Raw genomic sequence first — 23,956 nt, forward strand, 5'->3', positions numbered from 1 at the left:
ACAGAATTTTTCTTTGGTCCAGAAGTCAATTTACCTAATTATAGATGTGTGACAACTGTGAAGTGAAAGTGAACCATCTGTATTTCAAGTGTAATCAGTGAATAAATATAGGCAATAATATAGGGAGCACTCATCACATCTTAAACGTAAGATGCAGAATTGAAATAATGGAGTAGCCTTTTGGAAGCACCAGTTCTGTGCAGGTTGGCTAAATTAGACCTGGAAAGTCATGAGACTTGAAATGTAACAAATGAGTGTCAGTTTTTAAGAGTGAATGTCTAATGGAATTTCAATCCTCAGTAAACAGTGTCAGATTTTCAGGTGCTTTCAATACCACTGTCAACAAAGGGCTGCTAAATCTCCATGCTGTAGCGGGAATGGCTAGTGCTGTTTCAAGTGACTGTTCTTCCTTCACACGTCTTCTTGGATTTTGAACAATTGCTCATTACTGGAGAAGGCAGTGCTTTGCTTTGACGCCTTTCCTCCTCCTGGCTATTGCGGTACTTTACTATTTTCTAGATGCATTTCTCTATTTAACTTCCAGTTGGGCTATCCAGTACTGAAAGGAGCATGAGGTTTGTCTTTCTGAACACAGTTACGGAAATAAGAGCATGGTGCATGCTGCACATTTATGAGACCTGATCTTTTTTCAGATTTTATTTACTTTCTGACTTTGGAGTATTCTTTTTATACCTACAGCTGGTTTGGGGAATCTCATAATGTTTTGTTTCTCTTTAGTAACTGGAAGAACTAAAGATTCTCATTCCCTTATAGCCATGTGTGAGTGGACTAGATGTATGCAAAAGGTGAGTCTTGCTTGCCTTCACTTTTGGAGCAGTGTTACTCCTGCAGGAGGAAGAAGGCTGCCCAGAAAAAGCATTCTTCAATACAGGGTGAAGTTGCAGCACTGCCCTTGAAGCCAAGAAATTTGCTTCTAATTTATGCACAGGTGTAAAAATGCTACAAAATGCAACCACTAAAGGTAATTTTGAGTTTGCATTTAAGTAAGTGCTTATGTATTTGGTTACGTGTCCTGAGACTGTGTCCTTAGTTTGCTCTGTGCTCCCGTACATAGGAATGCGTGTTGCTCTACGCTCCCCATCATACTGAAAATACTAGAGATCCAAGCAAAAGAGGGAAACAAAAAATGCCCTTTTTTTTCTCTTTGCCAGCGGACACGTTTGTTTCTTCTGTTGTTTGATTTTTGTTGTTGTTGCTGTTTTGTTTTTGTTGGGTGTTTTTTTCAGAGATTAAAGGAAAAATAAGGGTGAGAGGGTAAAGGGAGGGGAGCAAATTTGTGTGCAGGGAGACTAGGGTTTGGAAAGGGATAGACTGTAGTGCTGTATTACCTCTGTTGCGGATGCTGAAAGCACTGTTCCTTGGTCATGCGTGCAAAGGCTAGGAGATGGGGCACAGCAGGACCTGAGGGAAGGAAGAGAAGAGAGCAAAGATACTGAGGGGGGTGGGGAAGATGTGGAGAAACAAAACAGTTACAGGGCAGAGGAAGGGAGGATGGATTTAGTTTAATTAAGAGGGAACATGAGGGAAAGCTGAAGCAGCACACGAACACACACACACCCTCTGCTCCACACCCTCACCCCCCAGAAAAAAAAATTCATCACACCGATTTTTTCATGGTCTGGCAGTCAAGTGATAAAATTATCAGATGAGGGTCCCATTCTCCTTTCCTGCAGTCACTTTCGCCAAGTGCACCACGTCTGAAATAATGAAGCAGATTTGATTAAATTTTCGCTGGCTGAAGCAGCCACGCTAATTTGGAGATGGGCTTATTAGTTTAATGACCGATCCGAATAATCAGAATTCATTAGCATTAGTGCCACTATTGTCAGCTCAACATTAGCCCTGGGCTCCAGTACACAAAGATGCATAGTTTTATATTTATATAGAGAGGGGCTTTATTTATACACAGTGAAAGAGAGAGGGAGAAGGCAATAGAAGAACTATACATCTGCATTTACATTTTATACTCATCCCTTGCGCCATTTCCCTGTCTATTACTGAAGAAAGAAGAATCAAGTTATAATGAGGCTTTTTCAGAGAGTGTTGGTTTTGGTCAGCCATGTGTAATCCAGTCTGACATGCTGGGTGGGTAAACTTTGGGGCCCAAGTTGTAGATAAAGGTAGGTCGGGTTTTCTTCCTGCAAGATGTTGTTGGCTTTGATGGCTGTTTCTTGGATCTAGAGGTTTTTGGAAAGTGCTTGGGGCTTGGTGCTGACACAGCCTCCAAAAGAGGTTTTAAGGTATTTAATCTGCTTCTCACAAAACGTCTTTAAAACGAGTTACCTGTCAGGTGATGAAAAGCTCCCTGAAAGACATTGGGCCTCATTTGCTGTCATCATCAAGATATGACCTGGGAGTTCTACCAAAATCAATGAAGCTTGCAGAAAGTCGACTTAATTGAAGAGAAAAGAAATTGAGATCCCAAAGCTCTGATGGTGGTAGCAACTTAGCTGTCGGCTCCAACTATTGCTCCCTTAAATGCAATAGAACAAGATTAATGTAATAGCAAAGCTGCACAAAATGTAAAAAAATACAAACTATGAACCATAATGTTTACTCAGGCTGATTGCCTGTCATGTCTGTCTTTCCATAAACATCTTTTCATGTAAAGAGTACTATAGGAAGTACTACATTCAATAAGAAATGCAGGTACATTCAAGACTGTGCTTACACCATAGAAAATAATGAAAGTTGCAGTTAGTCTGTATTTGTATTTTTTGGTAAAATGGTAAAACTCTATCACTGTTTCTTCTTATTCTGTATTTCGTACTTAATGTTCTACTATAAACTTTAGTGGTTTTTTAGTATGTATGTATTATCTTTGAGCTGAAGTGTAGAAGAAGCATTCATTTTGCTTTCCATAGGATTTTTGCAGGTACCTAAACTTTGTGAGAAAAGTATTTTTATTGCCTGTATTTTGTTTCATGTCAAGCATATCCCAGTCTCTCTCAGTCTTCATGAACTGTCACAGCATAATGTGTTAGAAATGTGCAGTGGGAGAGCTGTCTGGGGTTAAAACCTGCCTTGATAAAACATTGTGTCTACATCCATTTAACTACTGTTGAAATGCAGGTGTTTCTGAGACAGTATCTAACACATCTTGCTTGTTTGCTTTTCCTCATTTCTTTGCTACTTTGAACAGACTGTTTTTCTTTTCACCTTTACAACTCACCTGAAGGGGCATTCCATCACAATTATATTGACAAAGTAAGATATATTAAAATAATATCTCAGAGACTGGGAATAAATCACTAATATTTGAGGAAGCATTGTAACACCCATCTGTCCATGACCTGGGTTTATATATTGATATATTGAGAAGAGCACAAAGCACCAGAGTCAGGTGAGTAATGGCAGAGTCAAAGCATTTACAAATGTAAGGATGATTGACTTCGAAGAGTTTCTCCACCTGATTCATCTAAGCACTCCAGAAAGTGCTGTGCTTTGGGAAGATGCATTCATTTTAACTGCAGACCTCTACCTCAAGTGCCCAAGGTTATGTTCTTTGGCCCCTTGACCTCTGTAGTCAGTGGAATCTTGAGACAAGAGCAGGAATGACATACTTCCTAATTATAAAGAGATATTTAAGAATTGAAAGGGAAACTGTTCCCTTGCAAATCTAGTGTTATAGAGAAATACATCTTTTAGAAGACATCTATTACAAATGGATAATTCAGTTACTTTTGGGTTGGCATCAGCTGCATTTCTCCAGCATGGAGAAATTCATGTGTACCTTTACTGACATTAACTCCTGTTGTACATCTTGGGATGCTTCCTTTCACCTTGGTCAGTATGGTCAGTTTGTCTTGCAGTGTTATCTACCAAGGTCTTTACAACTGATACTGGCCTGATCTGGCAGACAGACATCTGGGATATGGGTTCCTCCAAGAATTAACTGGGGTACTATAAAACCCTTATAGCTTTCTATTCTTTGTAGTTCCAGAAATCTTTGAATTTGTCAGTCCCTTGCATGAGAGTAAACTGGAATTAATACTGTTTGGGAGATGAAGTGAGGTAAAGGAGATCAGGACAGGGCAAAAAGTGTTAGAGAAATGTAGTTGGCCAGCATCTAGAACAGAGCCATAATCTGTTTCCTTGTGTTTTCAGGAATGACAGATAAAAAATACTGAGTACTGGTGTCAGGGGTCCCTTTTTAAACTTGGTTTCATTTATCAAGTCTTCTTTCTTAGATTCTTTTGATTACTTCTATCAATGCATCCTTGTGGCTCTTGCCAGTGAGTAAATTCCTGCTCTAACATCTCTCTGACTGCCACAGATATGGGTGGGACCTTTTAGGAAATCCTTACTGCTGCTTGGCCATCTGAACAGGTGAGAGGGCTTTTGTGATTGCTGTGTCTGCCAGCATCTGACCTCTTCTGGAAGTCTGCCTTTCTCTAAGGGATGCTAAGTTCTTTGAAATCCATTGCTGAGTTGATGGTTTTGAACACTTTAAGAATCTGACTCTTAGCTCTTCCTGTCTATTCTCCCTTCCTGTTCCCACTTAACGAAGATAATGTCAGGAGATGATTGCTGTTTACAAGGGAATCACCATGCTGGGTTCAGTCAATGGCATATGAAATCAATACTAGATGCTCTGTGTGCAAGTGCATAAGTTCCTCAGGATGAAGAACTTTGCTATTATGTACCTGTAGTTAAAGTTCATTTCTCAACTCAAGTCCTAGCCCCAGATGTACAGAATAGGAGTGTCACAGGATTCATGGATTCTCAAATTCCTTCCAGGGAAATGGATGCAGTAACCAGGAGGATTCCTCTTTTCTTTACTAGCTTTAATTCATTTTGAAGGGAGACTGTCATAAGTTGGTTGTCATTATCATAGTAAGACTCTCATATTCTCAATCTGTGAGAATTTGAATCTCCTATTAATATTGGTTAAGCACTTTCAAATTTGACCTGCAGGTGAGACTTAGTGGATGCTTCATTGTAACAGTACTTACAAACTGTGCTCTCCCATTCCAAATAAATTACATTGATTTCACTTTAAATAGTTATATATTGCATGTAAATTCGCCATCATGAAATTTAGCAAGCAATACGCTGAAAGTCTTTTTCCTCCTGTTAATTTTAGCTGATGTTGATAAGCATTGATACTCAGAGTTGGATTGGATTCTACTGGCATATTGACATTGCTAGATCAGCATCAGCTCCAAGTTCTCGCTGTCACAATTTAGGTTTTCCTGCTCTCTCAACTGCGTGTACGAGTATGTGTGTATTAGCACAGTTTAGGCACTTCTTTCCATGCTGAGCATGATGAGGTGAGGTATCTGGATATGTCTGTTTCTCCACTAAGGAGTTGTCAAGGATCTGATACAGAAAAATTGACACTGAGGGTGTTCTCGGCATAGATAAAATGACTTCTGGCAGCTGACCCATCTTGCTGTGAGTTCAGGTTCTTTTTCTCTAGTAATGTAGTGAAGACACAGCTAGCAGCAAGTGCTGCCAACAGGCTACTGGGCCCAGGTGACCTCCAGGTATCACTGAGGTTTGGGTAGCTAATAGGTGTGCCATCACTAATGGACCCATCAGGTTTGACGGGCTTAAACAATTCTCTGATGAATAAAATGTAGGAGTGAGATTGAGAGAGCTGTACTAGAGAATGGGAAGAGTCTAGAGAGAATGCAGGGTGATGTCAGGAGATGTTAGATACGTAAGCACTTGTTAAGGAGCCAGGACACTGAAGGAAATTCAGCGTTGTCTCCCCACAACAGGATAGCTGCTAAAATACATGACATAAGAAACCAGATCTTCCAGAAATATGAAAAGATCACTGTAGTGTACATAATTACAGGGATGAGAAACCACTTTTGTTCCAGTAGAGGTAAAGCAAAGTTTAAGCTCTGTGTAGGATGTATGTCAGTTCTGTTGACTGCACAACCACTGGGAATGAGTCAACTGGAGCTGACCAGTAATGTCTTTCCCCAAGCCATGCCAGCTCGAGTCTGGGCAAATCAAGAGTGTGTCAGCTTGATGGTATGAGCATGAGTAAGTCTGCAACACCTAAAAGCTGGCATGAGAGAAGTACACTGCAATTTCCTACGCAGCTGGCATGTATCTGCGGCCAGCAGGCGTGGTGCGAGCCAAGTCCGTAACAGAATGACAGTGTGAGTTAGAGAGTGGTGGTTTCAGAGCAAGGTTTTTGCACGGGATCCCATCAGAGGTGAATGGCCTCTGTGCTGCTGTAAGGAGAGTTTGGAAACTGCAACACCTGCAGATAGCCACTTTGTTTAATGTCTTACCATGTGGTGTGACAACTCAGCTGCTTTATGAACTAGGAAGTTTTGCTGGAGAAATTTTACATCTCTTCTTGGCAAGACCTCAGATTCCACATGTGGTGTTTAGTTCTTATTAACTGATCTTCACTGTAAACTCTGAAAGATGCTTAATTTTTCCCATTCAGGCTGCATGATGCTAATGACAGCACAGACAACAAGCACACAATTACTGACCTAGAGAACATAGTGTTTTATTTCTAAAATAATGAAAGCAGTGACTATTAGAACATCAGACAAGATGAAAAATGTAGCAATAAGAAGGCAGCAGCAGAGAAAGCAAGTATGTGTGTTACCCTGCAATCAGTGCTCATATCCAGCCTGTTCTGATGGCCAGAAAGAAACTCATCAGCCTATTCCTATTACCCATAGATGTTTTCATTTTCTCGTCTATGCAGTTTCTTCAGTAGGTGGTATACCCAGTATTTCTGGTGGCCTGTGTAGGAGAGCTGGCCAAGGGAGGAGAAGTGAGGGAGAATGGATTTGGAAGGAGCTCCAGCAGCCTCCAGGATATTATTGAGGTGAGATGTTTTCTACCTTGTTTTTAAGTGATCTTAGTTCCTTATTCACGTCACTTCACTTTTGTGCTTTTCATACTTTCCTGCGAAGAAAGAACTTATTTCCAAGGAAAGGAGAACTGCACACCAGTCACTAAATGGCAGCAATTTCTGGCTTAACCCTTTGTAGACATCTTATTCATTTCTCTGTTTGTTTTGCTTTGTAGATCTGCCATCTCAACAGATTTGCTAGCTTTCATTAGAAAGCGTCTCGATGGAACATTATTTGCACAGTAGGCTGCTGAATTTAAAGCTAGGGTCATTATCTGTGTTTTTTAATCAGGAGATGCCACTTAGCATTGCTTCCAGGAGCATGAGGCTGTCCTTCAGGTTGCAGACAGCCCTGAGTCCCACTCTGCATGCCTGCATGGTTGGGCAGCATAGCACGCAGTCTAGGCATCCCCGGGTGGGGCTTTGCCCTGTGCTGAACTGCAGCCCCTCAACTGCATGCAGCTGTAAATCTTCCCATGGCCCCTGCAGCACTGCAGCAGCCACACCTGAAGGCATGGTGGGAACTGTAAAACAGGCTCTGGGGCTGCAGGGAAACTCTCCTTGGGGTGGGATTATGGGATGTAAGCCATGCATGTACGTAATCCTGTGGAATTAATTTCCCTGATTTATGAGTGTGAGCTTCTTGCACCTTCAGGGATGGTGTGTTATCATCCATTTCTGGAAAAGGGGAATACCTGCTGTTCCATCCTCTGCTGACTGGCAGCCAGAGTGAAAGCCATTGCTACAAAAGGTGGAGCAGCAGGCTGGTTGCAGAGCAAGGCTTGGGAAGCTGAACCAAAATGGTACTGCTGCTCCTGTGGAATTTCTAGTTGAAGATGTCATGGGTGCAGTGGGGACTTAGAGTCCCAAGAGTCTATTATTCCTCCACTACCTCTTGGAGAGCAGCAGCTGGGGCAGCTTTGGAGCAGAAACAGAGAAGAGAAAATCACTGCAAATAGTTTGAACACAATTCTGCTGCTTAATGGCAAATCAGGACTCTTGGTCATCTGGAGAGGGTCAGAACAAATCATTCTCTGTGGGCAACCACTGACAGTCGCAACGTGTTTCTGGGAGACTGCTTAAAATGATGATAAATTGGGAGGGAATTAGCTGTTGTCTCTTGGTCAGAAGTTTTCACTGATGCAAAATGCTGCTTTGATATTTCTCCATTGCTGTTCCAGTTTCCACTTAAAAGCAAAAAAATATTCCTTGCAACAAAGAGGCTCCTGACAGGCAATTATTATAACTCTGGCACAGATGTTCCTTTCTTGAAATCGGCTTGAGTGAGCCAAGATTACAACACTTTTTGGAACCTATTGGTCAGAGCTATGGAGCTGGCTTTCTTGAAAGTTTTCTAGCTCTTCCTGGCTTGAGACAGAATAAGGATACCAAGAGGTAGAGACATAAAAATCTTTCCTTTTGAAGTTAGTAAAATAATTTGAGCATTTCTCGCCTCTACCTTAATACTGCTGGGATTAATCCAGTGGCATATGCTAACCTTGAAAGACCTCCAGCACACATGTCAGCATTGTCTCTCTGTTTTTAATATGTATGAGTTCTCCCCTGCAATGTTTCCTCATTCCTGATGACATTAACAAATCAGTGTACAACTCTGTAGTGCTTCTCTAGAGATCCCCCAAAGCAGCAGCAGCCATGGTCATCAGAAGGGTGCTGAAAGATTGTGACATGGTGCGTGCACTTGGGGCTCTGTGCGTTTGCAGCATGACAAGAGGGCCCAAGCAGGAAAACTGATGGATATCTGGTCTTGTGCATGCAGCGTAAAGTTTTTTCTTTGTTTGCAGCCATCTTTATTCATCAGAATTGCTGTTTATATGGGGAGTAAGAGGGAGAAAGGCTTAAGGTGTCCTTGAGAGCATTCTCCATATGGAGAAGTGCAAGGGAAGGTTTTGGAGCTGCTGAGATGCAAGACACGCGCCTGTCCTAAGAAGGAGCTTGTGGGATGGTTTGTAAGCAAGGATGTGGCTGAGCTGGATGTTTCAGCACCAGGGTAAGTTGGTGGATTTGTGACCAAGGTATTGTCAGTGCTTTGCTTTGTGTGATCGCAGAGAAATTGCCAAGAGTTTGTGTGACAAAGGGTTGTGAGTTTTGAAATAAACTGAATTTTAAAAAGGCTACTCTGCCTGAGCAGGAAAGCTTGTTTGGACCTGCACAGTAACTGGAGCAGCAGCAGGTTTGTCCATAGTTAAACTTGCCAGACTTTTGGTTCCCAAGCTTAGGAACAGGATTATGCGCTCTTTGTTGCCTGACAAAAAGTGTTGAGAAGATGGAAGGTTGTGAAGGTGTCTTTAAATTCAAGTGTGGGAAGAGTGGAATGATGGAGAAGCTGTAGCAGTCAGGCTGCAGTAGGGAGGCAAAGACAGTCCTGTTGTCCATGGGTGCTCCCACCTTAATGCAAGACAGTGAAGGTAAGGTGGGGGGGGTGAGGGGTAGGCCATGAGCATCTGAATTACTGCTTTTGTCCAAAAGAACTGTTAAGTATGTAAGATTTTAATGGAAAAGACCTTTGAGGTCATCTTGTTCCAACAGTGGATTATTGGGATCAGAAGGCACAGAGATTTCAGACTCTTGGCTTTGCTTTGCCACCCAAATAAGGAGTGTTTTCTGCTCCTGAGGCAGAAGGATTTACCCACTGAGCCCTGGGAGTGCAAAATGAGAGAATCAAAACAGCAGTGATGAACACAGAAGTTCATATGAAAGAAAAAACAGATGCAAGTCTGCATCTAAGGACTAAAATGATGCAGAACCTTTTTTCTTTTCATTCCTTCCATCTGCAAAAGAAACCTAATCATTATGATGGTGATTTTATTTTATGTTTTCTTTATTTATTTGGTTGATTGGGTTGTTTTTGTATGTGTGTGTCTAGATGGATCTAGAATAAGTTCCTAAAGTCTACCAAGAAAGTTCATTGTGGTATCAGCTACCAGTAGTCCAGATTAATGCTGCAGTTAAATTCAGATAAAAATCTGTACTTGCTTTGATTCAGCAAAGCAATTAAACATGTGCTTTAGATCCACTTGGGATTTGAGTGCAACCTTAAAGTTAAGCATGTACTTAACATTTTGCTGAGCAGGGGTCTTTAACCCTTGCTAGAATATAAACTCCTTTCTAATGAACGTTGGCCGACAATAAGCCTGTTTCTCAATAACGTTTGATTTTTGCAACCGAGAGGACTTTCTCTCAGCTTCAGTGGGCTTTGGATCAGGGCCCAAGAATGCAATCCAGAAATAATAATTTACCATATTTACATTGCATGTAAATTATATATGAAGAAATGAAACAGCATAATGAATCAACCACAGGGGCTTTTCTTCCACTCTGATACCAGAAGAGAAAAAGCCTGTAGGCAGCTCACAACTTTTCTTACTAATACTCTTGAGCCCAGCTCTTATTAAGTCTTCTGTTTTCTCTGGCAAAGCTTCCCCTAATGTTACCCTCACTACAACCTTCTTAGTCTATAAATGAGATTTTGATTCTGTTCTTATTAAAATGTACCATTGAGCACAGGGTTTACTGGTGGGAAAATCCCATTAAGTATTTCTGAAATACCCTCTAACTGCTTAATTTTTAAAATGATAGGCAAAGCTTCACACTCCTCACAACTATATGCACAATAACTGGTATTTGCATTCCCCACTCTAGCAATAGGAAGGGAAGAAAGGAGATGTGGAGTCTTGTGCTTTAATGCCTTTGCTCTCAGAAGGATATGGAGGGAACTAATGTTGGTGTAAAAGGTGCTTACTGGTGTTCGAAGCTGCTCTGTTCTGTCTGTGGGAATGTGGCTGGGATCCCATCCATGCATTTGACAAATGTAAGAGCATGTCAGCAGGCACAAGCTGGAGCTTATAATACAGGATGCATTCTGCATATGAAAGAATTCATTCGAAGATGTGCAACCTAAGGGGCTTCCTATTTCTTGTCAGTGTCATGAGTGTGTTATGTGCATTATGTGGTTGCACAGCTCCTCACCTGAAGGAGTTGCATACCTGCAATGAAGGACTTTGTAGGCAGAGCATTTAGTCCAAAGAGATTAAGCAGAGATTTTGCAATAGTTTCTACTCTTTTCATTACTTTCATTGCTGGACTGTTTAGTCTTTCGTTGTCTATGGCTTTCTCCCCAGAGATATCTCAGTGTGCTTCCTGCTTTGTTGTTCTCTGGAATTACTGATCTGTGTTCCCTCTAACCAAATGCTGACAGGCCCCAAGTGTGCTCCCAGCCTGAGCTAACACTCTGGGTCTAATCTCTGGGGTGGGTTTGCGCCCCACAGAAGGTAAAACATGTCTCCAGCATGCACAGCTCTTCTTCTTTTGCCAGTTGTTATTCCATTTGATGAAGCATTAGAATAAGAGTATATTAATAAATAAATTTAAAAGGATTAATGCATGATGAATAGACTGTGTAAGCATATTACAGGCATAGTTATTATGTGATGTAGATGATCATAAGTCTTGGTTAAATGCAACCTATTGACCAACTGGACTCTATAAAAGTCTGTAACAAGACATTAGCCACTTGTTAACAGAGCTAGTAATCATTTATTGATTCTACATACACTATTTATACATCCGACACCCTAGGAAGTGTGGCATTCAATTCCAGGATCTACTTTTGAGTCCCTCTTACTGTAACGAGTGACACAGATCTCTCACTTATGTATGTTTATCTGCCAGATGTTGTCAGGACCAGTGATAGGTGAGTGCTGTTGGCAGCGCATGATGGCATTAGTACTGGGCTGCATGGGTTGAAGCCTTGCGGAAAGAAGTATCTGTTGTTGTGCAGTGTGCTAATGTTTCTCTATTTGGTTTTGTTCAAATTGGAAATAAAATACATGGATTTTGAAAACCTTCATTTTACATTAAGACTACCAACAGGGGCAGCGCAAGCAATGGGCTTTCTTTGAGACCTGGGCTGCAAGGTAAGTTATGTTAAGATAGGGTCATATGGTCAAAGTGAGTTAAACAGGGAGAAGGAATAGAAAGGTGAAAGGTGCAGGGAGGTGAGACGAGGAAAGAGAGAAATGGGGAGTGGGACAACAGACAGAAGCTACAGGAATCACCCTTGCTGAAGTAAGGCAGCACAATAATAAATATCCTGGAAAGCTCATACTGCAGTCCTGCACAATGCAGAATGACATGATGAAGAGGCATGTGTTTCTTTCCTTTACTTTCTAGTAGGAGGAAGTAGTGATTTTATCATGAGAGTGAAAAAAAAAAAAAAAAAAAAAGATGATGGAGTGGAACATCCTTGAAGTAATATAGTGAGGAAGCACAAAGCACACAGCCCTGGAGGCTTGCAGAGGATGGCCTTCATTTCTCTGTCTCTGTGTTCCTTTGGCTCTGGGACTCACAGCACACACAGCCCATCTGATTTAATAAAGGCAGGAAGCACACAGTGACGGAGCCATGAGAGACTGCAGATAGGGGTTGGAGAAGGGTCAAACTCATTAGTCATACGACATGATGTAGTGTGCAGGGAGGGGGAGAAGGCTGGAGAGTTAAGAGGAGTGGAAATAGTTATAATACTCAAAAAATTGATGTTAACATAGATGATCTGAGTGCTGAGCTTCAGTGTGACTTTTAGGGTAAGGGCATCATCCCAGCCTTTCATCCTTTCCCTTTTCTCCCATTGGATCATGGTTTTATTGTCGCATTCTTCACAGTCCCTGTTACCTGCTGATGTAAGAGGTGCCCGTATTCAGTGTTCCTAGTGCACAGAGACTCAGATCAGGGGTCCCTGCAGCCTACTGCTACTTCAGGGTCAAAACAGCTGTCCTTTTTCAAAACGAATGCCTCCTCCCTGCTGTAAGCTTATTCATCAGGACTTGGAATGAACCTTTCTCTTGTGCACACAGGTCCTTCAGAGGATATTTGTTGACTGTGGCAAGCGATGAAGCACAAAGTGCAGAGAGAACAGGGCAGAATAAGCACAACCAACAGCAAACATGTTTGTTCCCCTTGCCCTGTGAGTAACATGGGGAAGGATGCTGGGCTGGCTTCTCTGTGGGGCTGTACTATTTGCGTAGTGCCAGCATGAAACAAAAAAACTGTAGAATTAGAACAAATGTATGTCATCACTCTCATCAGTGATGTTTCCTGACTATCATTATATGGACATTAATATTTCTTTAAATTATTTCTGTTGCTCAATTTAAGAGAAGGTTTATAAGCTGTAGGTAGCGACGCATCACAGGACATAATTCTCACATGGCAGCAAATCTGTTGATTTGTTGTGTTGCCTTTTTGTGACTGGAAAAAAAAAAAAAAAGATGTTTTTTGTATTATGAAACTCTAACAGTCATTGCAGACACCAAGTCAGAAAACAATGTTAGAACTGAGTTGAACTTTCACTGTAATGCTTTTTGAAGTCCAAGGGGTTTTTTTATCACTCCCTCTTTCTTGCTGTGGGAGGAAACCCTGAAATAGTGCAATCAAAACTTTTATTCTCAGCGTGTTTCTGGTTCAGCAAAGAACAAGAATTATTGATTCATAAAAGGTTTAAAACAAAAAAAAAAAGTGGTTTGTAAATGAAAATATTTTCCCAATTTTCTCCTTTGTAATTTCTCTGAAGGTTTAAATATAGCTGCAAAATTCTAAATGCTGCATACAGCTTCCACAGCTGGCGGGTCACATTCCTTGAAGTCTCCATTTCTCTCCTTGGCTAAATAGGCAGATTTAATTTGGGAAATATGCAGTCTGTCCCTAAGCATTATAAACTCACCAGTCCTAAGGGTAATTTTTCATTCTCTGGTGTCTTCTGCATTGGTGTTGTCTCCTATAAATGAGCTGGTGAATGACAAGAATCAGGCTGTTAGCTGATGCAGGATTAGTGAAACTATGCAGATCGACACCCTCTGAATACCTTGTCCTGAGTTTATGATAGTATCTTGGAGCTGAATGTATCTTTTGTAGAATCTTCTCTGTCAGGGCTACTGCATCAGAGCTCTGCAGAAAATGGAAAGTCTTCTGTGGTCCTTTCCATCAATGAAAAATTTACCTTGAGCTTTGAGTAGTGGCTTTACCTACAGTAGGATAGAGGTGGGGCTGGTAACATACTCAAGGCAGGATGACAGAGAGGCTACATTTCTCATCCTTGTGCAGTGGTTACAAGTCATAGTGATCAATGCGGAATTAATGCTCGTTAGATCCATGGAACGGTTTAGGACTGCAGCTGAAATCTGGGGAATGTAGATGCTATCAATTCATGGATTAGTTATAATCTCATAACAAGCACTATATGAATAGACTATTTGAAATGCAACATTTGGGATAAATTTCTTGGCTTGAAGGCTTGGTATGCCTTCAGATACTCTGAAAGTGGCAAAACAGCAGACTGAACTGGCAGTCACAGCAGAAGTGATGTAGCTGCGGATGTAGGTTCTGGCTTTCCTTATGCAGCAAGGTCTGGTTCCCACCTCAGGTCCGAAGCCCCTGTATAGCTCCAGGGTGAGGATTATGGGTTTTACACAGGGTTACCCGTAATGCTGTGAGAATGGGGATGTTTTGTCAGCTTGTTCCTCGTGATGTTTAAGCAAGTTAATTGCAAATGGTCATACTGTTCAGCACATTGTTCCTTGACAGTCATAGAATAATTTGAATTGGAAGGGACCCTTAAAGGCAGTCTACTCCAGCTCCCCTGCAATGAACAAGAGCATCTACATCTGACCAAGGGGCCAGGGTCCAGCCTGACCTTGGGTGTCTCCAAGTCATCCTATAGTCTACCACGTTTACCTCAGTTTTCCTATACATCAGTGGAAGAAACATCATTACTCTCTATCTTGCTTTGCTATATAATTATTTTGCCTATAGTTTGATAAGGCACCTGGAACATTCTGGGTAGAGATGCAGATCCACTGAACAATAATGATATGTTCTGTATTGTATATATGCTCTGTTGTAATCAGGGTTTTCTCGCTTCCCCCTCCTGCCCCCTGCACTACTGCATCCTCTTTGCTGCCTTCACTAGGTCAGACAGAAGTGTTTCTTGGAAGGTCAGTCTAACCTGTAGGAAATTCCTTCTGTCTTTGAGCTGGCTCATTCATCACTAGTCATAACCATTCTGGAATGTGAACTTGTAGTCTGTTATCTGGCTACTGCTAGTGATGATGCCTGGAGACGACAGCTTGGTTTTCAAAAGCTAGGTTGACCCTGAGGGGCGAGGAAAACTTGTTTTGACAGAGCAAACATGACACGGAAGCAGTGCAAGTGCCAATATGTGCAGGAACAAGGTGTTATTTTCGCAAGGTGGATTTTTTTTTCCCCTCACTGGGGAAAACATAGCAACATACGGGAAACAAAATATTCCATGCTGGTTTTTTTTTCTTCCTCCAGAATGTGATTAAAGCAGAAAGGCTCCTTGTGTGTATTGTAACAATGAGGGAAAAGGAAAAAAAAAAGAGGATGAAACAGTTTAATCTGGGAAGAGACCTGTGCTTTTCTCATTCCTGTGTCCTGGAATGATAATGAACCAAGTGAACAGTGCAGTGATTAGAGTTCTTGCTCAGGAGATCTACCTGGTGTTCTGTCATTCTGTTCTCCTCCCCTGCTTGCCAGTCCCATGCCCAGCATGGGGAAGCTTCTGTCTTGGTTGCCGCTTCTTGCCGTGCCAAACTATAAAGAATGACAACAATCTCAACTCTTGACCCTGGTGTGATTATTGTTCCTACATGTTCTGCTTTCTTCAAAGACATAACAAAACAGATGACTGTATATTTTAAAATGTCAGACTGACATTGTGGCATTAATGTAATTTAAGTGAAACATTGCTGGTTAATTCACTTTGCTTTCTACTCTCTTAGTGTTGCATTCCATGTTTGTGGTACTCAGCTATGTGATTCTATGACACCCTCAATCCTGCTAAGCCATGGTTACCAAATGTTCCAAATTTCAACAGTCAAATGCTTCTTCCTTCACTTGAACTTGCCTCACCCTGCATCCAGGAGCTTTGACTGCCGCTGCCACCAAGGGAGAAAGAAGAATATATTTCTCCTGCTTGAGCCACAGTATGACACCATTCTTTCCTGTGGGAACCAGGATTTGAACTGTGAAGGAAGAAGCAAGATGATGTGGGAAAGCACCCCACAGGTTAGAATAATGTTTATGAAAACCAGAAGAGTTGGATTTTCTACAGGGGTGTAAACTTCTTTTCTTAATGACATCTTTAGGTTCTTTGGGAAGTATCTGGCTCTGTATGCTGCTAACACATCTGATGGACCTATGTGATACCTTAAAATGTATGAAAGAAGAATGTAAAGGAAAACACCAGCCATTTCAGCATCAGCTACAGCCTGGTAGGAATCTGCTTTTAAAAGCAGAACCAGGAAACATTTAGTAAGTATACAAGCAATGTTCGATGTAGCAGTCCATCTCATAGTCCCTTTAAAATGCTGTAGAAGTCTAACGACATCTTTCAAAACCTTGGTGCGAAGCTGAAAAGCACTTGCTGAAGACTTAACAACACGCTGTGACCATAATAAGTTAAGATGGTTTATATTTTACTACTGACAACTCACTTCCTTTTCTTGCTACAACCAATAATGACCTCTGAGAGGTGTCGTGGGGAGAAGCAGCATCATGTGGTTGGTGGGAGAGACGCAGTGGGAAAGCAGAGCCATGGGTAGTCCCATGCAGGGCGTTTGGCTGTGTCCTCCTGGGTTAATCCCACTGCACAGCTGCAGTGCTTGGGGCGAGAGGGATGCATGAAATGAAAAGGGATTTCCCTCCTTGGGAATCAAATTAGGGCAGTCCAGATCAGGCCAGCTTTTCTTTTTTTCTTTCTCACCCCAACAGGAAGTTCAGACACCAGTCCCTAAAGGTCCCTTTTTTGGTCAGAAACATCTGCAAGTCACAGAACTGGAAGGAGTGTGGGGATGGTACTAATAGCTTTACTGTTAGCAGTTGAGAAACTAAGTAGCGGTGTCTTGTGAGAAAAATGAGGCAACTGAACATATAGGCACTAGAGACTGTCAAGTCATGGATTAATCCAGGGTATGAACGGCAGAATCGTTCCTGGGGATAAGAGCTGCCAGCAGTTGTATTCTCATTGCAGTAGCACATTCTCCAGGACATGGAAAGCTCTGATTCTTTGACCTCTGAGCAAAGAAGGCAAAATAACGATGCAAAAGAAAGAGAACAGCTGAAACAAAACATATTTCTCTTGTAAAGTTTACAGCTTGAGTATGGGTCAGGCATGATGTGTTCAAGCAAGCTCTTTGATTCAATGTTATTCCTCAGGGAAGGAACAAAAATATAGCTCTCGGAAGCTGAAAACACAGCAGCTCGCTGTAGGATTTTCAGACCCAACTCCTGATAAGAATGAAAGAATGTTGATATGCAAGTTGGTGGTCTTGGTCCATTCCTAATTAGAACAGAATTCGTAGTGTTAGAGAATGATCTGTGACCTTGTTACTGTTATCAGTGGAGTAGTAACAGCTGATGGAGAATGAAATCCCCTAATGCCCTCTGAGAGTCAGGCCATAAGGCGCTGCTTCCAGAAGTTTGTTTCTGTTGTACAAATAAGGCAGCTGTACAGTGTTCTTCATATTGGTACATCAGTTCTTTTTATATGTTTACTGGCATCAGGACTTGTAAGACTTTGTTTTCTTCTCTGTAGAAGAATGATAAAATCCTCTGGGGAACTACTATATTCGTCATTAAATCCTATACAACTGTCTGGTAGCTGATGTAGCAGAACCTCACTCCAGTAAGTGGCATCGAAAGTAGCTGTGATGAGGTGCCTCTCATCTTTTTTTGTGTGTGCTAAAATTGCCTTTTAAAATTGGTTCTTCTGAAGGTCACTTGAATATGTCCAGTGCTATAGAAACCTCTAATGCTTTTTGCAACAATAATGCCTTCATTGTCTATGCAGCTAAATTGCAAGCAGTAGAAATCCAGATGTTTTTCTGAAAAGGAGACCATATCAGAGCAATATTTGCCTTGCCATTCACACCAGACATGCAAGCAACAGCAGCAAATTTATTGCTATTTTGGCATCATGACAAACTGAACCAAATTTATCACTGATAAAACTCCATTGTTTTATTGGAGTTACACAAAAAGATATTTTACCTGGTAGAATGATGGTGTTGCCTTTATTATTGGAAAGAGCTGAAAAATTCTTTGTCTCCTTTGGTCTTCTAATCTCAGCAGGTACAAATGAACTATTACCAGCTTTCTGAAAGCAGTCATACATGTAGAACTGGACAATAATCTTAATGTTGCCAAGTGACATCCTTAGATCATCTCCACAGTCCTTTGTTGTCTTCTTTTTTTTGGCCAGAGTTCCTTTGGTCTCGTTGATGTTTCTCTCTCTGCATCCCATCATTTATTCTGTTCGACAGCCAGTGTCAGATACTGAGAAATCCAACAAGAAAGGCAGAGGTCAGACTTGTGACATCTTTTGAGCTATGTATGTTTATGTAACCCAGCAGGGTTCATTTCCATCAAAGATGGAAATAGCATGTATTGCTGCTGCTGTGAGTTCAGATGGTTGAAGGGGTTGAAAAGAGCAGTTAGGGAGGCAGCTCTCTGCTGTGTCTATAGATCTCATGCTGTACTTATCTCGCTGGCTTCTCATGGGTGTCCTTGCTGCTTGTGTTGCTTCTTAGAACTATATCTGTTAAGTTAACAATGGTGGAAGCCTGTAGCTGCCTGGCATGAAGACACTAATATTTATCAGGGACTTAGTCTGGAAGGCAGATCTTCAGTTGAAAGCAAAAATGAAACTTCCAATTATGAAAGCATTAGGAGAACACATAAAGCCTGTGAAACACATATGTAGAAGGTGTTGGATTTATTTAACATACCAAAAAAAACCACAATTAATAAATTTTGTCCTTAGATGCTTTTCATAGGAATCTTGTCGTCCTGAAATTCTCATCAGCAATAATGTGGGACTGTGTGTGCTACCACTGTGGAAAACCAAACCTGTGAGTAAAACTGGAGGTCACAAACCCAGCCATTGCTATTTCTTCTCATGGTCCTAAACAAGAGAAAAAGCTGGAGACTGGCTTTGAAGACAAGCATTCACAGGTGTGTGAAATGCTATTCCTTGACTCAATTATTCAGTTAGCTATCAAGGTTTGCTATCTGCAATCCTACTCTACTCAGACTCCAGTGCATGAGGAAGTGGTCTCTGTGTGAAGTCAGTTCAGAATACGTTCATTCTATCAGAACCTCCCTTGCAGACAATAAATCACTATCCAGAACAGGTTGGGGACAGTTTGGTTAGATAACAGCTCTTTAGATGGTAACTATCAGACCTACCGTGATGAAGTCTGGCTGCTGAGTAAACACTGAGGGAAACATTTTTCTTCTCATGCAGAGCACGCAATCCCAGTAGACAAGAGGGGGAGCCTGAAGAAAAACAGAAGCTAAATTGCTCAGCCAACCATATTAATTTATTTTGTGGTAAGACTTGGGCCTGAATGCGGGTTACCTGACTTCCAGTGAAGTGTCTTAGTATGTAGGTATGGTGTCACTTTTACAGAGTATTTCCTCAATGTAGCAAGCCTAGGAAGACATGAGAGCAGCTTTGGTTTAGGAAAATAGATGTGATGGCTTTGATTGAGTTTCAAAAGTAGATCTACCAGGAAAAAGATTTCATATGCAATATCTTTGACGAGGCAAGCAGGAAACGTCCATTTTGCCTCCAGAAAGACCCGAGTCTGATTACTGTCATTAGCTGGGCTGTCTATATGGCATTTCTTGCAGCCTGAGAAGGTTATTGGTCTTCTGGAAGCATTCTTATTCATTTTAAAGTAATTTTGAAAATACAAAAGCTTTTTTTTGTTGTTGTATAACTATTTCTCTGAGCACGTGCAGTGGTCAGTGAGCTGATTAAGGGAGCCTGAGCATCCCAGGCAGTTACACAGCCATAGCTGCATTCCTGTTACTGGGAGTAAGAATGTAGATGATGTGCTCGAAATTTATGGTTTCCACAGGGCTTTATGCTGATGATAGTCGTTGTGCTTCACACAACATATAATATCCCATTATAAACTCTGTCAGAAGAAGAGAAAATAAGGCCTTTGTCTCCTGGAAAATCCTGCCTATGCAGCCACCCTTCAATGGAAGATGTGAATGGTTAAATATTTCAGTATGTGATGTGTGAGGCTGCTGAGTTTGATTTGGGGGAAAGTACAGCGGGCTTAGGGTGTGTCTGGGAGGAAAGGAAGAAATGTATTAGGGAAGTTGGAGGTTATTCATGAAAACAAGCTTTGGACTGTACCTGAAGGAAGACTGAACAGACATGGGATGGTTCTTATCCAGAAACACTGACCCCTTGTAGAACAAGAGTTATTCAATGAGAGATTTTATGAGGTCAGAGATCGATTTCCAGTTTTTATTTTTCTCTGAAGGACAACAAATACTATAGAGTACTGCATTTATTCCTGTAGTTATAATGCATAGGTCATTTTCTCAGTGTATGTGTCAGGGTGGATTTTGGGCTTGCTGTCCTGTCCAAGGTGAGAAAAGAATGGCATCTGTGGTTAGTCTCCTTTCTTTGAGTGCACACTGTAGGTGTACCATCAGAAGATATAGAAAGGATAAATTCAGAGCAGGTTTATTACAGGAGAGCATCATAAAGTTCTGGATTTGTTGAAGTAAAGGTTTCCACCTTGGTGTTGTACAGCTAGTTTTATGTGAAAGGGAATAGAAGAGCTTTCTGTTTGGTTCTGCTGATGTCCTACTGTGAGACCATGGGCATGTCACTTCCATTTTCTCTATCTAGTGACTGCTGAAGTCAGAAATCTCCCAGGGGTTCCTCCACCTCTGGGGAAAGTCCTCTTAGTTAGTGCCCCAAGTACAACTGAAGTGTAAAGCTGAACTAACAAGGCTAAACTGTAAACAGAACAGTTGTGTTTCAAGACATCCCCTGCTGTAGACTCCAACGTTTTCTCATTGGGCACCAGAATATTTGCAAGACTGTGTGGGACAGTTCCTCAGAATCCAGTGCTTTTCATGGCCTTACTGAGAGCACAGTGCGGGGAGCTTCAGGTTTAGAAGCTCCCAGTCACTGCACGTACACATGTAGGTAAGAAGCAAATCGCTCCCCTTCTTGCAAGGATAGAGGAGGAAAACTGCCACATTTTCCTCATCTGGCCCTTTGATTATCAGAGGGAGAACATGCGACTGAATATATTAATTCCTTTCAATTGTGAAATTCTGTTCATATTTGAGGCCTTGTTGTTTTGGAATGGTTCACTGTGTATGGGAAGTAGGATGAGTGAGGGCATAGATGCTTCCTGCTATTCAGTGCTCTTCCAACAAAGGTGCAGAGTTTTACCTGAAGATTGTATGCATTTATAACTGCATTGCTCTAAGTAGAGCTGAGAGAAGTTGGAAATTGGAAACATTAAAATACCACAATGAAGGCTGTTCTTGCAGTATTTATGATCAGAGTGAAAGCAGAATGTACCAGAAAGCTTCTGGTGGTGTCTCTTACCTCTTCTCACAAGGTTTCCCATCCTTCATCCTCAAGAGCCTGGAATAATTTGGATAGACTTCAACTACACACCCAACTTTGTGTGGTTATCTGCACTGAACATCTGACCTCTTCTGAGGTTTGGACATCTTTGGGTAAATGGAATCTTAAAAGAGATAAAATCAAACTTTATTTTTCATGTCTGAACTTCAAAAGTCCCTAGTTTAGTTAATGAAGCTGTGTCATGCTTGTGGGCTTTTGTGTGCCTTCATCTTTTGGCACCTGCGAAAAATAGTTCTTGTTGCCAGTGTGCTGCCCATTACTTGCTTGCAGTTCTGTCACTCAGTGATCTTGTTTTCCATTAATGTTATCCTCTCTTGTAGCTCCTAGACAGTTTATAGGTATTGTCTGCAAACTAGTCATTCTGACTTTGTTTCCATTTGGTTGTTTCCATTTGTGTTTGTGCTGGGAGGTTTGTTACAAGTACCTGTAAGAAGAGTAGCCCCTCAGTTACTGTAAGATTCTAATTCCAGGGCTCCGATTGAACTGCAAGAAATTATACTAGCTGAGAATCTAGATACTCAGTGTTTCCTTTATTCTCCAATTTAAACTGAATAAATGAAACTATTAAAGGAGAATGACAAACAATCATTAGTGAGTAGAGAAAAATTACTATTATGATACTTTCACATCCTATGTTTGTCATGCCAAAGGTCCTAAAACTTGCATGGATATTCTTTTAAATCATCTCAATATTTGCAAAATGTAATTGCTTCTTGAATTATACCAAAGCAAACTCCCTGGGACTGATGGGCCTTTGACCTACAAATTGCATAGCTGTTTATACCAGAGCAAAGTGAAGGTGAAATTGGACCTCCCTGATCTGCCAACATTTTTCCTCCAGTTTGAACTGATTTTATTTGAAGGAAATGAACAGACAAGATATTGTACTTCATATATGATTCAGTGGCCCATGTCTGTCTTCTTTTGTAGTAACGCAAACAGGTCAGAAGTTTCTGTATCCTGAGGGAGACAGAGCAGATGTGCAGAAAAGTGTCTGGGGAAGTTTTCTGCTTGTTTACTGCACTGTGACTCCACTGAAGCCCACGGAGTCATTCCATAGTGATAGAACTGTGAAATCAGCATCCTTGCTGTGGGTTCCATTGCATACTGATCCCCTCCCCGCTGAAAACACACTGTATAAACAAATCACTGACAAGACACGTGGCAGAGGAGGGGGTGGAGAGAGACAACAGACCAGACTGACAGACAGACAGGGGTCCATAGACAGCCAGACAACAATTATAAATAGCACCCTTTTGAGATCTGTTTGATGTGTTGCCCAAGGCCAGGTGGAAAATCTTTCCGTTGCTGCCTCTTCGGCTAATCGCTTTCCCCTCATTTTTCAATAAAGATTCCAAGTTTGGTCACTTCTTTGGCACATTTGTTTCCCATTAGAATACTTTGTGCTGTTTCAGTGTGTTATGCTAGATAATTGCTCTAATAACAAACCGAGGAAAAGCTTTTGAACATTTTAGGAAGTAATTTTTTCCCTTATGAAAATTCAGCAAACACTGACAGAGATCTGGGGAATAGCTAAAGAAAGTCAAAGAAAGTAAGAAGGAGAGAGGGGGAAAAGGAATGCGTTGACTTTTATTGATGACATTTCTTCACTTAAACGTAAACCACATGCCAAAAAATTTAATTGCAGTCCAACTGAATATTTATTTAGCACTTTATCATTTTCAAAGCTTTTTAATGAGTATTGTTTAAGAGAACCTCACAGTATCCTGTGATTAGGGACACAAGGTTATTGTCCTCCAACTGCTGCTGGAGAAGTGGAGACAAGGTCTTTTTTGAAAGGCAAAATGAATTACAAAGCAAAGATTTCAATTCAAGAGGTCCCGGCACTGCTAAACTTCTCCACTTCCCATGCATTAAGGACACACTGTTCCAAGTGCCTCAGTAATTGTCTAACTCTGTTTCCACTCATGGCACTAGAAGTTTTAGCTGAGGAGCACAGGAGAAAACAATTAGGACATGTTTGGTACTTTCAATAAGCTCCCTCTTTGTGTTTGTATACTGCCAAGATGCCTTTAAGAATTTAATGTGGTCAAGGGGATAGGGAGATAAATAATACAAGCGAGGAGAGGAGGCTTCAGGCTGATTTACTGAAGCCTCTTAGCTAAATACTTTCCACTCATAATCTCAAAGAGGTGGAGCTTTTTGGCTGCAATGTCTGCACAGTTACCATCTTACTGAAGAAGCTCCAAGTGCACTCAGTGCCTGGAGTTAATTCAAGGACAGAGGTGCCTGAGGTGAGACATGGATGCTGATGCAAGCACAGGACACACAACACTGGTGCTGGCTCTGACTGGGGTGGCTGGGCAAGCTGGGTGAGCACTGTGCCTTCATGTGCAGCCTCAGCTCCTTGTTCACCAAGGTGGAATGGTAGCACCCACCTCCTCTGCAGCGTGCTGTTAGCTGTGTTTAGAGCTCTTGGCTCCTCACAGCTCTAGCTTCTGTTCCTGTCTTAAAGCAGCATTTTTATTTGTTGTCATCCTTTTTTTCAAGCTATTTTGATATTTTTAGTGGAAAGGGAAAATAAATAAGAAAATAATCTTTTGCCAGATCTTACGTGACTGCAGTGTTCATTGAAG

At 41.4% G+C, this 23,956-nt stretch overlaps 1 long non-coding RNA gene across 1 annotated transcript in view; it reads left to right on the plus strand.

Annotated features, from left to right (window-relative positions):
• Positions 1-737: 737 nt before the first annotated feature.
• The window catches only part of LOC116654129, a 31,247-nt gene continuing 8,028 nt past the window's right edge, over positions 738-23,956 (plus strand). The window contains exons 1-2 of the long non-coding RNA XR_004309066.1: positions 738-806; positions 6,707-6,829. This is a non-coding gene — a long non-coding RNA (uncharacterized LOC116654129). The remainder of the gene's footprint in view (positions 807-6,706; positions 6,830-23,956) is intronic.

This window comes from Coturnix japonica, chromosome 15, assembly GCF_001577835.2.
Source record: "Coturnix japonica isolate 7356 chromosome 15, Coturnix japonica 2.1, whole genome shotgun sequence".
NCBI classification, from domain to species: domain Eukaryota; kingdom Metazoa; phylum Chordata; class Aves; order Galliformes; family Phasianidae; genus Coturnix; species Coturnix japonica.